The sequence below is a fragment of the Notamacropus eugenii genome, chromosome 5 (genome assembly GCF_028372415.1).
Source record: "Notamacropus eugenii isolate mMacEug1 chromosome 5, mMacEug1.pri_v2, whole genome shotgun sequence".
NCBI classification, from domain to species: Eukaryota; Metazoa; Chordata; class Mammalia; order Diprotodontia; family Macropodidae; genus Notamacropus; species Notamacropus eugenii.
This window is the reverse complement of record NC_092876.1, coordinates 285,509,262-285,523,275: the sequence shown is the minus strand read 5'-3', so window position 1 is coordinate 285,523,275 and position 14,014 is coordinate 285,509,262. Positions and strand designations below refer to the sequence as shown.

At 36.8% G+C, this 14,014-nt stretch overlaps 1 long non-coding RNA gene across 1 annotated transcript; it reads left to right on the top strand.

Annotated features, from left to right (window-relative positions):
- Positions 1–10,336: 10,336 nt before the first annotated feature.
- On the top strand, positions 10,337–13,724 carry LOC140509191 (uncharacterized). The gene is made up of 2 exons (XR_011968589.1): positions 10,337–10,697; positions 12,662–13,724. It is a non-coding gene; the product is annotated as an uncharacterized lncRNA (long non-coding RNA).
- Positions 13,725–14,014: the final 290 nt, after the last annotated feature.

The following is a 14,014-nucleotide window of genomic DNA, read 5'->3' as shown; positions in this document are numbered from 1 at the left end:
TATTGGAAGCTTCAAGTTAACAGAAAAAGAGGCATGCTGGGAGCAAAACAGAGCTTGAAACTCAGACTGTGGAAATGTGGAAACCTACTTTAGTTGTCTTGAAGAGAGATTCACATGGCATTCTTGGAAGTCAACTTTACTATGCCCCTTCAAAATAATGCTTTCCTGTCTCTTTAACCACAAAATGGGGAGTTGATTATAGCATCAAGTAAGCGACTTGCTTCAAGGAAACCAATGAGGATAGAGAAATATCAGGCATCTGCCTGATATTTGTTTCTATATGATGTCAAAAAGGAAAATGGGAGGTGGATCAAAGCTCATCAGATTGTGCAGGTGGCAATCATTGAAGAGATCTCGCCCAAAATTCATCTGGATAGACTAGAAGCTCTTATTCTGGGAACCATGAACATCTACAGATAAAGACAGATAGATTGATAGATACATACATACATGTATATATCCATACATACATAGATGTAGATGTATTCAACAATTGATTTCCTCTGTAATCTTATGTATTTAATATTTTTAAAGTATTATTCTGAATTACTTGTAGACTTCACCAGACTATCAAAGGGATACTCACACATACACACACACACACGCACACACACACACAGATTAAGAACACTTGAAATAAACTCATATCTAAGAATATGTTTCCCTGACTGCAATATCCAGTGAAATCTATTGTAGAATGCAAAGCACAGTCTCTTCTCTTATGGAAGCTTATATCCTACTGGTGTGTATAAAACATAAATTGTATATAATTGTGAAATGCATGCAAATAAAGACAAAGTAATTGGAAGAGGGGTTGGCTAACATCTAGGGTAATAAAGTATCTGAGAGTTGATGCTGACATGAACATTGAAGGGCATTCAGGCCTGCAAGAAATGGAATTCTAGAAAGAGAATATTACAGTCTCCGACTTGGAATGACTCATAGTCAACAAGCAGGAGATGAAATATTGTTTACAACGAGCTGCAAATAGGCCAATTTGGCCAGAATGAAGAAAACAAGAGCAAAAGTAATGAGTTGTCAGCCTAGAAATAATGGTTAGGGCCAGATTAGGAGGGGCTCTAAATGTCAAACAGAGGAGTTTGAATTCTATCTTAGAGGTAATAGGAAAAAACACTGTCCTGACAGTGTCCATGGTGCCCTATTCTACATGATTTTTGGAAAAACCTTTTCATGTTTACGTATTTTTCTTCTTTTCATAAACAGAACCTATTATTGGCCGGGAATAAATGTTCCTGTAAGACAGTGAAATTCAGCTCAAAACTCGTAAACCACCACTTCAAGTCAGCTTTGAACATGACATTGTTATTGTGAGTGACTTTTAAGAGCCTATTATTTTATAGCGACTCATATAGTATTTATATTATCAGCATTTACTCAATATGACCTTTGGCTTTTCCAGAGAAGTACCTCCAATAGTGATCCATGAATTATATATTCAGAGTTATCAGGGTATCTTCTGTGTTTGATGGATTAGTCATTCCAATGCAGCGAGAACAAAAGAGTTTGTAGGCTTTGTGTTGTGAAGAAGATAGGACATTCTTTTAACTGTAATTAAAGTGATAGTATTTGACAGGTGTTACTGCTTCTCGACCTTATGGGCTGGTTCATTGTATGATCTGAATTTCAACTCTAATGTCCTGTCATAAATATAGTTCAGAAGCTGTTACTTCGAATTTTTGTACCAAAGTTAAAATGTAGTAAGATTTGTTAGTTTTTCAAAAATAATAGATTTTAGGAAGTCCAAAGCAAAAATGAAAAAAAAAAGAATATGAATTTAGATGTTCTCTGACTGCAGATTTACTCTCTCCAGTCCCCCATTGTACCCATACTTTCTGTGATTAAAATTCTGCTAATTTTCTGCTCCTACAAAATTCAGGAATTTTGAAAATTTAGTGGATTATCTTGTCCATCTGCTTCATTTTACACTTGGAAGAATGGAAGCAGGGAGAGTTGAAGTAACTTTCCCAAACTAGTTAACTGGAAATTACTAAGTAGAAACAGAAGCAAATTCCCAAATAGAATCTCAGCTAACTCCCAAATATGACTCAATTAATGTTTTGCTTATATAACAAACTCTTCTCTCAACATTCCACTGATGTTCTACTGAGATTTTGTAGCTTGCTACACTTATTCCTGATATATATGCATAGCATCCCCCAAGGTTTAATTCTCAAGCCACATATGTATGATTTTTAACTATGGCATGAAATTAATCTAAAAATGGGCCAAGAATATGGCCCAAAGTAGCTGTGCAGAAGAAATCAAATGGAATTAGCCTTAGCCATTCAGTCATTTGTAACAATTTGAAAGAGCAATTATTTTTGCCTCACATCAAGTTGTTACAATTCAGATATTATTGAGTTATAGTAAACATTTAAATAAAAATGGTAAATCTTTAAATCTGTAATAAGGACAATACATTATTGAGAAAAGATAGATTTCATACATAACCAGATTTCACATTTTATGCCATATGATTTATAGTGAGATTGCAGAAATGACTCTTACAATCTTGTTAATCTGAACTAAGAAGTATTCTAAATCTTCCTGCGCATTTTTCCCCTTTTATGAAATTAGAAGCAGCACATTCTATTAGAAAGAGTTCTGTGCTTGGCATCAGGAAGATCTGTGTTCAAGTCCAAGACATTGCGTTTATTAACTTTTTGATTCTGCATCACTCACAATCTTTTGGAACTTCAAGCAACTCCTAAGAAATATCAACTGAGTTCTGGGACAGAGGCTGAGGGAGTTCTGACACATGCTAAGAAAATCAGAGATAGTCCTGATATTTTCCCTTTTTAATGTAGTCCCTGGTGACCTCACTTAACCATAGGTCTCTTTCCTCTAGGTAGTTAGAGGAAAAGTAAAAGGAAGCAAAAAGAGGGTATATCACAAAGTACAGATGACACTCCTTTATCATATATTTTGACTTCTATTCCTATTGAAAAAAAAAGAATAAAGAAAAAGAAGCTCATAGTGACGCCCTTCCTTATCTGGTAGAAATATCATTAAGAATTGCTATGTTGGTTTCAGTCTTCATAAATCACTTCCCAAGTCCCAGTGTCTCCTTGTGAGGGTAATCAAAATAGAATCTTTTGCTGTTTTTGTTTTAGTATAATCAAGTGCCTCTGATTGAATCTTGCCTTTATCAATCAAGAGTCTTTACAAGGAGTAAAGTACAGAAACAAGAGTTTCTTTAACTAGAAACAGTATATTAATTTGTATTGTTAATGTGATTAAAGATTTTTCCCCACCCATTAATGGGCCTGCCCATTAAAGGAATTTTGATGTGGGAAGATTTGTGGGAACACACACAACTTTTGTTAATGAGACTCTGGTTTCCTAGCCTTGCAATGCCCTCTGACTCTAAAAAAATGTATAAAAACTCTGAGAATAAGGTTTTACTTTGGGTCTTAGTTTTTTTAAGGTTTGAGAGTCAGAGGAGGACTCTGTGAAGCTGTTAAGGAGCCCCCTGGCTTTGAGAACCCAGATGTTGTACTTCCCTCTCTGGTACAGTCAGACAGTTGTACCTGTCTGTTGAATTATGTTCAGGCAAAGGAAGCCATGTCTATTGATTACCTTGGGGCTTACTGACTGGAAGTATTTGTTTGACCAGATAAGGACTCTGGGAAGCTGCTAAGCAGCCCCCCCAGCTTTCAGAATCCAGATGTCATGCTTCCCTCTCTGGTAATTATGGTGAGGCACTTGGGGTACAGTTTGTTGAATTCAGGCAGAGGAAGCCATGTCTGTTGATCTTTTGATTTCTCTGTATTTTCTTTAAAATTCAGGTGATGACTCCTTGAACTAACTGAATGATACATGTACTTGATTAAAGTGATTGTTAACGCCTTGAAAGTTGTTTTCCTTTTATGAATGCAGATCTAAGAACCTGTGATAGCAGGCTCCCCCTGTGCATGTTGGGGTGCTTACTGCTATACTCCTCAAAGATGAGAAGCCAAGTGTAAGTAAGTATCTGGCTAAATATAAAAGCAAAAAATTCAGGAAAGAGACAAGTCAAAGGAACAGAAATAAAAAACAGAGAATAGAAGAAAAATGAATGAAGAGTTCATGATTTTTCTCTAAGGAAAAACTGAACATGGCAAATAGAAGTGATACTTGAAGGCTTGCAGCAAGATTGGATGATGCCGGAACTTTTATATCCTTTACATTGACAGTTTGTCATGCCTGTAATCCCCTCTTCTCTTCCTCTCTGCTTTTTGGAATGTCCAATTTCCATCAAAACTCAGTTAAAAGACCACATAAGCCCTTTCCTGATTTCCCATACTCTGGAGAAAAAAAAAAAAACAACCAAATAAAAACTTGTATTTTTGTTTATCTATCTATCTATGTATATATGTGTGTGTGTACTTATCTTCCCAGGTAGAAAGGAAGCTCCTTGTGGGCAGGGACCATTTCATTTTTGTCATTGTCTCTCCAAGTACTCTCAGACAGTGACTTACCCACAGGAGGTCCTTCATAAATGCTGCTGATTAATCAAAGCTCCTTTGCAGAAGCATACCATTCAACTCATATTGCTTACTCCTTCTTGAAGAACTGTTGTTAATTGGATTAACTTACTTGAATAAACTAATCCTGTTTAACTGAAATGTCATTCTCTGTCTGAAAACACCTGTAAAACACCACCAACTTCTCTGCCTGAAAGTTTTCTCATTGTGTGTTGTGTTTACTTGCTCCCCAGCAGGGTCTGCTGATGCTAATGGACTCACAGCAGTACATCCTACTTCAGTTATTACAGGTCTAATTCAGTCATTAACATTTCATTAATGGACTGGCCTCCTAGCTGCCTGCATGGCTGTCTAGATATTGATGAGCTCTCTGCCATAGGAAATGAGTATTTAAGGTGGACTGCTTTATAAGTTTATTGTAATAATGAGGGCTTTGCTATAAAACATACTGACTCTTTCTGGAGATTGGTCAGATATTCTAGCTAGAGAAGAAGGTAAGAATGATAGAAAAGCACATAAGCCTTTTACAGTGTTTTTCAAATTAGTGAGTAAGCCCTGTTTTACAACAGTACAATGATGATGTTAAAAAATCAGATTGATACTCCCCCAAACTCTCTAAATGCACACAAAGCCACAGTCTCCCAAAGCTTATGTTCTTTCTACCTTTTAAATTTTGCATGTGTAGAAGTCCCATTGTCTCTTCCCAGCCACTAGAGTACAAATTTTAAGTAGTGCTTTATTGAATAGTGCCCTAGTAGCCTCAGGTAAATAGCTCTTCAGAATGGCCTAGGGCCCAAGAGAATAAACCTGTATTAATTCAATGAAAAGTGTGCTATGTTTTATGGATAGTAGAAAAAAAAGTGAATTGTCAAAAAAAAAAATGACACTCACCTTGACCCTAAGGATAAATACTCGATCTGATAAGTAAAAAAGGAATTTTTTTCTTCATCAACTACTTCTAGAAAAAATAATGGCTTTATTCTTTTCAAACAAGGCATCTCTCAGGGATATGTTAAAATTATACAAAAGTCCTTGACAGGACTCCAGAGAAATCTCTGTTCAACAAACTGTAATAATAAGCACCCCAACATACACTGGGGGGCCTGTTATCACAGGTTCTTAGATCTGCATTCATAAAAGGAAAGGCAACTCCTGAGGGGTTAACACTCACTTTAATCAAGCACATGTAGCCTTCCTTTAACCAAACACATATATCATTCACCTAGTTCAGGGGAGTCAGCACTTTGAACTTCAAAGAAAATACAGAGAAATCAAAAAGTCAACAGATATGACTCCCTCTGCCTGAATTCAACAAACAGTTCCATCTATTTGACCATAGTTACCAGAGAGGGAAGCATGACATCTGGGTTCTCAAAGCCAGAGGGATCCTTAGTGGTTTCCAAGAGTCCTCATCTACCCAAACAAATACTTCCAGTCAGTAAGCCCCAAAGTAATCAACATATATGGCTTCCTCTGCCTGACCATAATTCAACCGACAGGTACAGCTGTCTGACCATAGTTACCAGAGAAGGAAGTATGACATCTGGGTTTTCAAGGGGTCTTCTTAGAAACTTCCCAGAGTCCTCTTCTGTCACTCAAACTTTATTACAAAAACTAAGCCTCAAAGTAAAACTTCACCCTCAGAATATTTATAAAATTTTTAGAACCAGAGGGCTTAATTCTCTGATCCAGTGCTTCAATAGAAAAAAACAAAAGGTACTTGGAACCTTCCCACAAAACTATTCCCCTAATCAAGCTTCCCCAAATAGGCATGCCCATCAATAGGTAGGAAAGATCCTCTGCAATCACATTTTTCAATCAGAGGCATTTTTAGTAAAACAAAAACAGCAAAAGATCCTAATTTGATTGCCATCACACAAACCAATAAATATGGATATTTCACTTGAAGAATTTTTTTTTCAGCATCCAAATAGGAACATGTTTCATTTCCACAGAGGAAGAACCTTGTAATGTCTATGCAGAAAAGGGACTCCCTATGAATAGTAGGTTCCTTCTAGTGTTCATGTGTTACAGCTCAGTGTGCAGTCTGTGGAGTGATTTCATTGAGTTCTGCATCTTGAAAAGGAAGTGAATGAAGATGGACAGTGAGTGGATGTAGGACTGATGAAAAAAGAAGAAACTGGACCAGATCACAGTTGGGAAATTTCACAGTGCTTTCATTAATTCCAAAATTACTGCTACAAACAGCTATCTCTTTAATAGTAATAATCTTTCATTATTGTTATCTTGCTGCCAATCATGGACTAACAATGTTCAGAAGAATCTAAATTGCAGATAACTTAAATGGCAATGAAAAGATTCATGGTGACCTGTTACTTCTAACTAATGATAACTTGCCCATGGGAAATGGTTTAAAGGACATTATTAAAGACAATTATGATTGGAAAAGGAGGTGAGTGAAGGACAAAAGTGGTCTAGCCCAAGTGCTACATCACTCGCCTCAAGATATTAAAAAACAAATAAAAAAAATGAACCCCAGTCTGTTGGTTACACTAAATCTTAATGTAAATCTATGCAGAATTCATAGAAGGAGTTGAATAATAGTCACAATAGGACAAGAAGGCATGGATGGAATTTTGATCTGTATCTGGTAAAGGAGTATGTTTAATGATAAAATATTATGAGTCCAGTTGAGTATCTAAATATCTCAATCTAAAGGTGGAACTTTGAGTCAAAGAGGGTACAATTACTTGTGCAGTAGTTTTTCAGTCATTCCAATTCTTTATGACATCATTTAGGGTTTTCTTGGCAAAGATACTGGAGTGGTCTGTCATTTTCTTCACCAGCTAATTTTCCAGATGGGGTACTAGGGCAAATAGAGTTAAATGACTTGCCCAGGATCATACAACTAGCAAGTATCTGCATCTGAATTTATACTCATGATAGCAGAAATCCTGTATTAGAATTACAGGAATTGCTTTGTAAGACCAGATGGGTGGTGCCTTGTTAATTTGTCAAACTGATAGGATGGAGATAAAATTATTATGAGAAAAATATGGCTTAATATACATTACATGTATTATATACTAATCATTCATATACCACTTCTGACAGATTTTATAGAATATGATATTTAGTCAGCCCAATTTGCCTCAACATCTCTATTTAGCCAAATCATATGTCATGGACCTAGAAATTGGGATAGCCCTAGGTAATACTGGGATAGGAATAGACATCACTAGAATTGTGATCTCATTGGCATGCACTGTGAATTGCGGAAACGTGGTGATGTAGGGAAAATGTTTTCGATTCCCCTGGCTTTTACTTTCTGTCAATTTGTTGTATACTTCTTTTCTCCAAGTTAAGGACTTAGTCTCCACTCCGATTGTTTTTGTCCTCTTTACTATCAAGACTATGCCTAGTTGAAGGAGATAGATTCTAATGAGGTACTACAATAGGTTTAAAGTAACGGTTATCCAGGCAATGGTTATCTATTTAAATGGTTATCTATCCAAACCAGTCTTAGATAGAAAGTCACAGATTAGAGTTTTATATCCAGGTCCTCTAACTCCAAATCCAGTATCCCATGATACTGTACAATAACCATTGGCAAACTTACCTAACCAAATGTTTTCATTTCACCTTTAAAAATTCAACCAGCTCCAGGTTTGTAAAGATTCAAAAGATTTTTTGAGAAATTCATTGATCTATAAAGTTTCCTTCATCAGCAAGGAGTTGTAGGCTTGGCTTTGCTACTAACTAGTTATGTGACCTCTGGGCTTCAGTTTAGTTCTCTGTAAAATGAAGGGGTCTAACCAGAGAATCTCCAAGGCGTCTTCCAACTCAAAAATTCTATGGTGCTAAGCTTTGCTTAAAGTGGAACAATCAAATCCTAGAGTATGAACTGTATCCCCAGTTCTCCTATTAAACAAATTGCTATCTTCCTGTGCCATAGAGAATTGAAATATACTGTATCATATCATACAAATTTCTAATGCAAGTACTTTGTGAAAATTACTAATTTGATACCATAATTATGCTTGTAATGTAAAAATATTAAGTATAGCCATATTGCCTATAACTGTACGTAGAACTTATATTGATGCAATAAAATGTATTTCAATTCCATTACAATAATTTTATTGTATTCTTTAATGACATCCACAATTTAAAAAGAAAAAAAAATAAGGCAGTCAGAAGGAGCTTGGTTTGGGGACTGTAAATTCTCTACAAGTGTATAATAGGAATAATTAGAGAGTTTTCTGTTAAGAGTCCAGTGAACACTTCTATTTTCTCCACCGTAGTAGGTATATTCAAAGCACACTTACTAACAGAAGCAAAATGTAAGTTGAGTCCATGTAAAACCCTAAGAATGAAGTTGCCCTGATATTTACTACCCTTTTTCCAGGCTGTGATTTCTGCTTTGCAAATAAGTACTTTGTTATTCCAATCTATATTTGCACTTTAAATATCTTAAAATTTCAGTCACTTGCAAGACATTTTGCGCATAAAAATCTACTGCCATTAGGATATTTCGTTTGTATTTTCTTCATAATTTAATGACATTATATTCAGTGATAGGTATTTTTTTTTAAAGCCAAAATGATGGGTGGGTAGGAGACACAAATGATAGAGTATGAACTTGCCCAAGTATTTTCTCTAGAAAACTCTCTTAGAGATTTCAGCATGTAGAGAACACATACTAAACAGGGGAGAGAGAAAAAATGTGAATTACTGGACAGTTGGTCAAAGCATCATTTAAACACATGAACCTGGGCTCCACTTGTCTGTCAGAGCAAATAGAATAAAAAGGAAACCTTAACTCTCAATGGGATATGAAAAGGAGGGAGAGGAGCAGTCAGCTGAAATGTCATGACTTACTTCTCTGTGGGTGTCAGTTTGACTTCACGGAAATGGCAGACTGCTTTGATTTTCTCATCAGGACAAATATTTTGTTCCTTTACAACAGAGCAGAGTCCAAATTGGATGGCCTAACAGATGAGGGTGGCACACTGTATTTGGATGACATTCAATTCTGAGTTATGTGCTTTTTATTTTTTTAGAAGAGAACACATAAAGAATATGAATTATGTGCATTTGGAATTTAAATGTCATTATGAATCTGAAGTATACCAGTCTACTCAGCCAGTACTTACAACAATGGCATATCAGATTTCTCTCTGCTCTCTCTATATGATCTGAAACCTTTATAATTTGTGAATCACTCTATTTGCCCTTGTTGACTTATAATCTTTTGCTGTTGACTAATTTATTAAGAAATTGTGTTCCATTTAACACCTTCAATAACATTTATCCATCAGTTATTTATTGCTTGCCACCTGTTTACATAGCACCGTGATAAGTTCTAGGGGAAGAATAAGACACAGGTAACATATTCTAACAAGTATAAAAGGCACAGATGCAGAAGTAGACATATATAGGAGTTGTAAAATAAAGCAATTTTTAAGGTCAAAGGGAGAAGTCTTTTACAAACCACATAAGGAGGTGGTTCATTTAAGGTTTTGTGGCTTTTGGTGGCCTATAAATGCTGGGTATAAGGAGGGGGAAAATGAAACCAGTAATGTTTCGTTATAATGATCCAGCTTGCCCTCTAAGGAAAGATGAGAAAACTGACCTCCTTTTGTCTTTGCAGAGATAGGAGAGTACAGGTATAGGATACTGCATACTTTGTCCGATTTGGTCAATATGTTTGTTAGTTTTGCTAAAGTGCTTTTCCCCCTCTATCTTGAAAAAAACAAATGTTACAAAAGATGGCACTCTGGGCCAGAAGTTAATATTTAAAAAATGAGAGAAAAAAAAAAGCTGGGTAGCACTCACAGAGGAAAATTGGGAATGATTTAACAAAACCATAATAGGATAACATAGGGCATGTCTTGGGGTCAGAACATTCCCTCCCTTGTCAGAACTCTCTTTTAACCTTGGATTACCTTATATTTAATTAATTGTTTACTACTTATAGAGTGAAGACTGTTTTTCTTTTTGTGAGTATGTTATTATCCCTATTGCTTACCACAGTGCCTTGGCCAATTGCAAACAATCCAGTTTGGCAGAAACACTAGGTGTATGGAGGAGAGTCATATGAGTAATACCAGAGTTGAAGGACTTTGAATCCCATGCAAAGGAGTTTGAAATTTCTTCAGTAAGTAATAGGGAGTTAGCTACTGAAGTATATGGAGCAGGAAAGTGACATCATCAGATCTTCAAGTAAGAAAGATTGTCCTGGCATTGGTAAGATATTTTTTTTTTTTAAATGGGTAGGGTAGGGGGAAGGAAAGGAACATGTGCTAGAAATATAGAAGTGTATTAATAATAGTCCAATACAGTGGTAATGAAGTTTTGTAATGCATTTGTAACAGAAGGAAGAGAAGGGGAGACATAATATAGAAGATGTTGCAGAGGTCATGAGATCACAATATTAGAACTGGAAGTTATCTAATCTAATCCTCCCATTTTACAGATAAGGAAACTGAGACCCAGGGATCTTAAGCCCTTTGCCCATGGTTATAGAGGGAATAAGTCATAGTCATCATTTGAAACCAGGACAGCACTATTAACACAATACTGGACTTTGGTAACTGATGGATGTGAAAAGTGAATGATAAGGAATGTTAAAGAAAGCATTAAATATGGACAATGGTAAACAGGGGTGCCTCAGCTGGGGGGGATAGAAAAATGTAAAGTAAAAGTGATTCTGGGGGGCAAAGGGAAGAGAATGATCTTAATTTCATATCTGTTGAACAGAAGGTTCCAAGGGGAGGCCAAGATAGAAATTCTGTGGGGGCAATTAGAGATAGTAATAGTGGCCAATATTTATACTGCATTTTAAGGCTTGAAAAATACTTACAAATAATATCTCATTTTATTATCGCAAAAACCCTAGGAGGTGGGTGTTAGCTATTATTATCCCCATTTTACAGGTTAGTAGACTGAGGCAGACAGGGGTTAATACTTGCCAAAGGTCACATAGCTAATAAGTGTCTGAAATCATATTTGAACTCAGGTCTCCCTGACTAAAAGTCTAGCTCTCTAGCTGTGGTGCCACCTGCCTTGTTCTATATCAGGCCTACAACATAAAAGAAAAATCAGCACAGTAATAGATTTTGGGGTCATCTGCAATTAAGGTTTCAAATTACATACTTGAAGCTAATGGAAGGAATTAAATGAACATGATGGGGAGGAGATAGTAGGTGCTAGAATAGACTTCTGAGGAGTACCTTCAAGAAGAAGTCTAGAAGAGGATAAAGAATTAGTAAAGAAGATGGGAAAGAAATGTTTAGAGAGGCATGAGATATAGAAGGATAATATTTCTCTTAAACCAAGGGAGCTGAGATCATTAAGTGAGTGATGACAAAGGGAGCAGAGAGTTCAAGAAAGATGAGAACAGATAAAGGAAAGGGTATTGAATTTTAACTTTAGGTCATCAATGACCTTACAGCAGGGGTGGAAAACCCATGGCCTCAAGGCCATATCAAGTAACCATTTTAAGTAAATTGGCAGGTACTGAAGTGAAGTCACAAGAAACTGAGGAGACATTGAAATGGAAAAGTAGCAGCATATGGCAGAAAAGGCAGAAGCGAACAATGGATGCACGGGGACGGGGGAGGTGTAAATGTCTCATATGACATATGATGTAGAGATACCTGAACTTGTAAGCACTTGGAGGCGGGGGGGAGAAGGGGGTGGGGGAAGAGGAGGGAGAGAGAGAGAGAGAGACAGGAAAGAGAGGGGGGGAAGAGACAGAGAGAGAGAGAGAGAGAGAGAGACAGAAAGACAGAGAGAGACACAGAGAGGGGGGGGGAAGAGAGAGAGACAGAGAGAAAGAGAGCGAGAGAGACAGAGAGAGAGAGAGAGACAGAGAGAGAGAGAGAGACAGAGAGAGAGAGACAGAGAGAGAGAGACAGAGAGAGAGAGAGAGAGAGAGAGAGAGAGAGAGAGAGAGAGAGAGAGAGAGAGAGAGATTGAAAATGTCAGAGAAAAAGGATGACCTATGGAGCAAAGTCCTGGCAAAACTAGGAGAAAATGTGATCAAGTGAATAAATAAAAATATTAACCTTATTGAAAAAAAAAGAAATTTCTTCTTCTGGGGTTGGAGGACAGGAAGCCAGGAGGAGTGAATGATGCTCATGAAGTTTTGATAAATTCATGGAAGAAAGGAACTGAAGAGTTCATGTTGAATACATTTATCTTCTCAGGGAAATAATGGCAGGATTTGAGTGTGTGGGGCAGCTGGATTGCACAGTGGATAAAGCACTGGCCATGTAACTCAGGAGGACCTGAATTCAAATGTGACCCCAGATGCTAGCTGTGTGACCATGGGCAAGTCACTCAAATCTGTTTGCTTCTATTTCTTCATCTCCAAGATGAGCTGGAGAAGGAAATGGTGACTACTCCAGTATCTTTGCCAAGATAACTCCAGTGGGGTCATGAAGAGTCCGACACAACTGAGAAACACCTGAACAGCAACAAAAACATGAACATGTAGCTGGAAATTGGATAAGGGTAAAAAAATTGTTGAGCAAATATGGAAAACTCAGTGCCATTTTGCACCATGAGTTTGTAATAGGCAAAATGAGGTCTGTTTTGTTATTTCTCCAATGATGGTCAGCCCCTAGAGCAGGAGCAGAGACATGTGATCTTGGGGAAAGGGGAAATAATTGGAAATGAGGAGCTTTAGGTAAGAAAAGATTGGAAGTCAGGAGAGCAAGGAACATGAAAAGGGTGGCCCAATTAAGTCAAGAATGATTTTGTAAGCAAATAAAGCCCTAAGGGGAGAAATGGACCAGTAGAACGGAGATGGAGCAGATCTAGTATCTCTCCATCTGCCTTATCAGAGAGTGATCCCATATAACAAAGATTATTTTCTTTAAAGAGGAAAGTAAATCAACAAAACGGATCAATGTATTGATCCAGTATCTCTCATCTCCATGAAGAAGTGGTTTAGGGGTGTGTACACATGTCTCTTCATTTTATTTCTACTTAATCTTTCTAATTTTGCTACATTTGATGTGAAGTCATTCTTTCCACTTACATTGTTCTAGTTTTTTGTGTATATTGTTTTCTTTTCCTGCTTACTTCAGAATGTCATTTCATTCAGACGTTTCCATGGTTCTTTATATTCATTACACGTGTAACTTCTCATAGCCCAGTAATATTCTGTTACATTCAGGTGCCACAATTTGTACAGTCATTTCTCAAATGATAAGCATCTACTTTGTTTCCAATTCTTGCTTTCATAAAAACTGTTGCTATAAATATTTTGGTGTATATGCTGCTTTTATTCTTATCTATGGCTTTCTTGGGGTATAAGTCAAGTAATGAAATCTCTGTCTCAAAGGCCATAGCTTTTACTCTTCTTTATGACATAATTCAAAATTGCCTTCCTGTGCCATTTCACAGCTCCATCAACAATATATCAGTTTGCCTATTTTTCCAAAAGTCCTCCAACATTATTGCTACATTTTGTCACTCCTCCCTCCCCGAGTTTACCCATGAAATGAAACTTCAGGGTTGTTTTGATTTGATATTTTGGACTATTCTTTAATGTG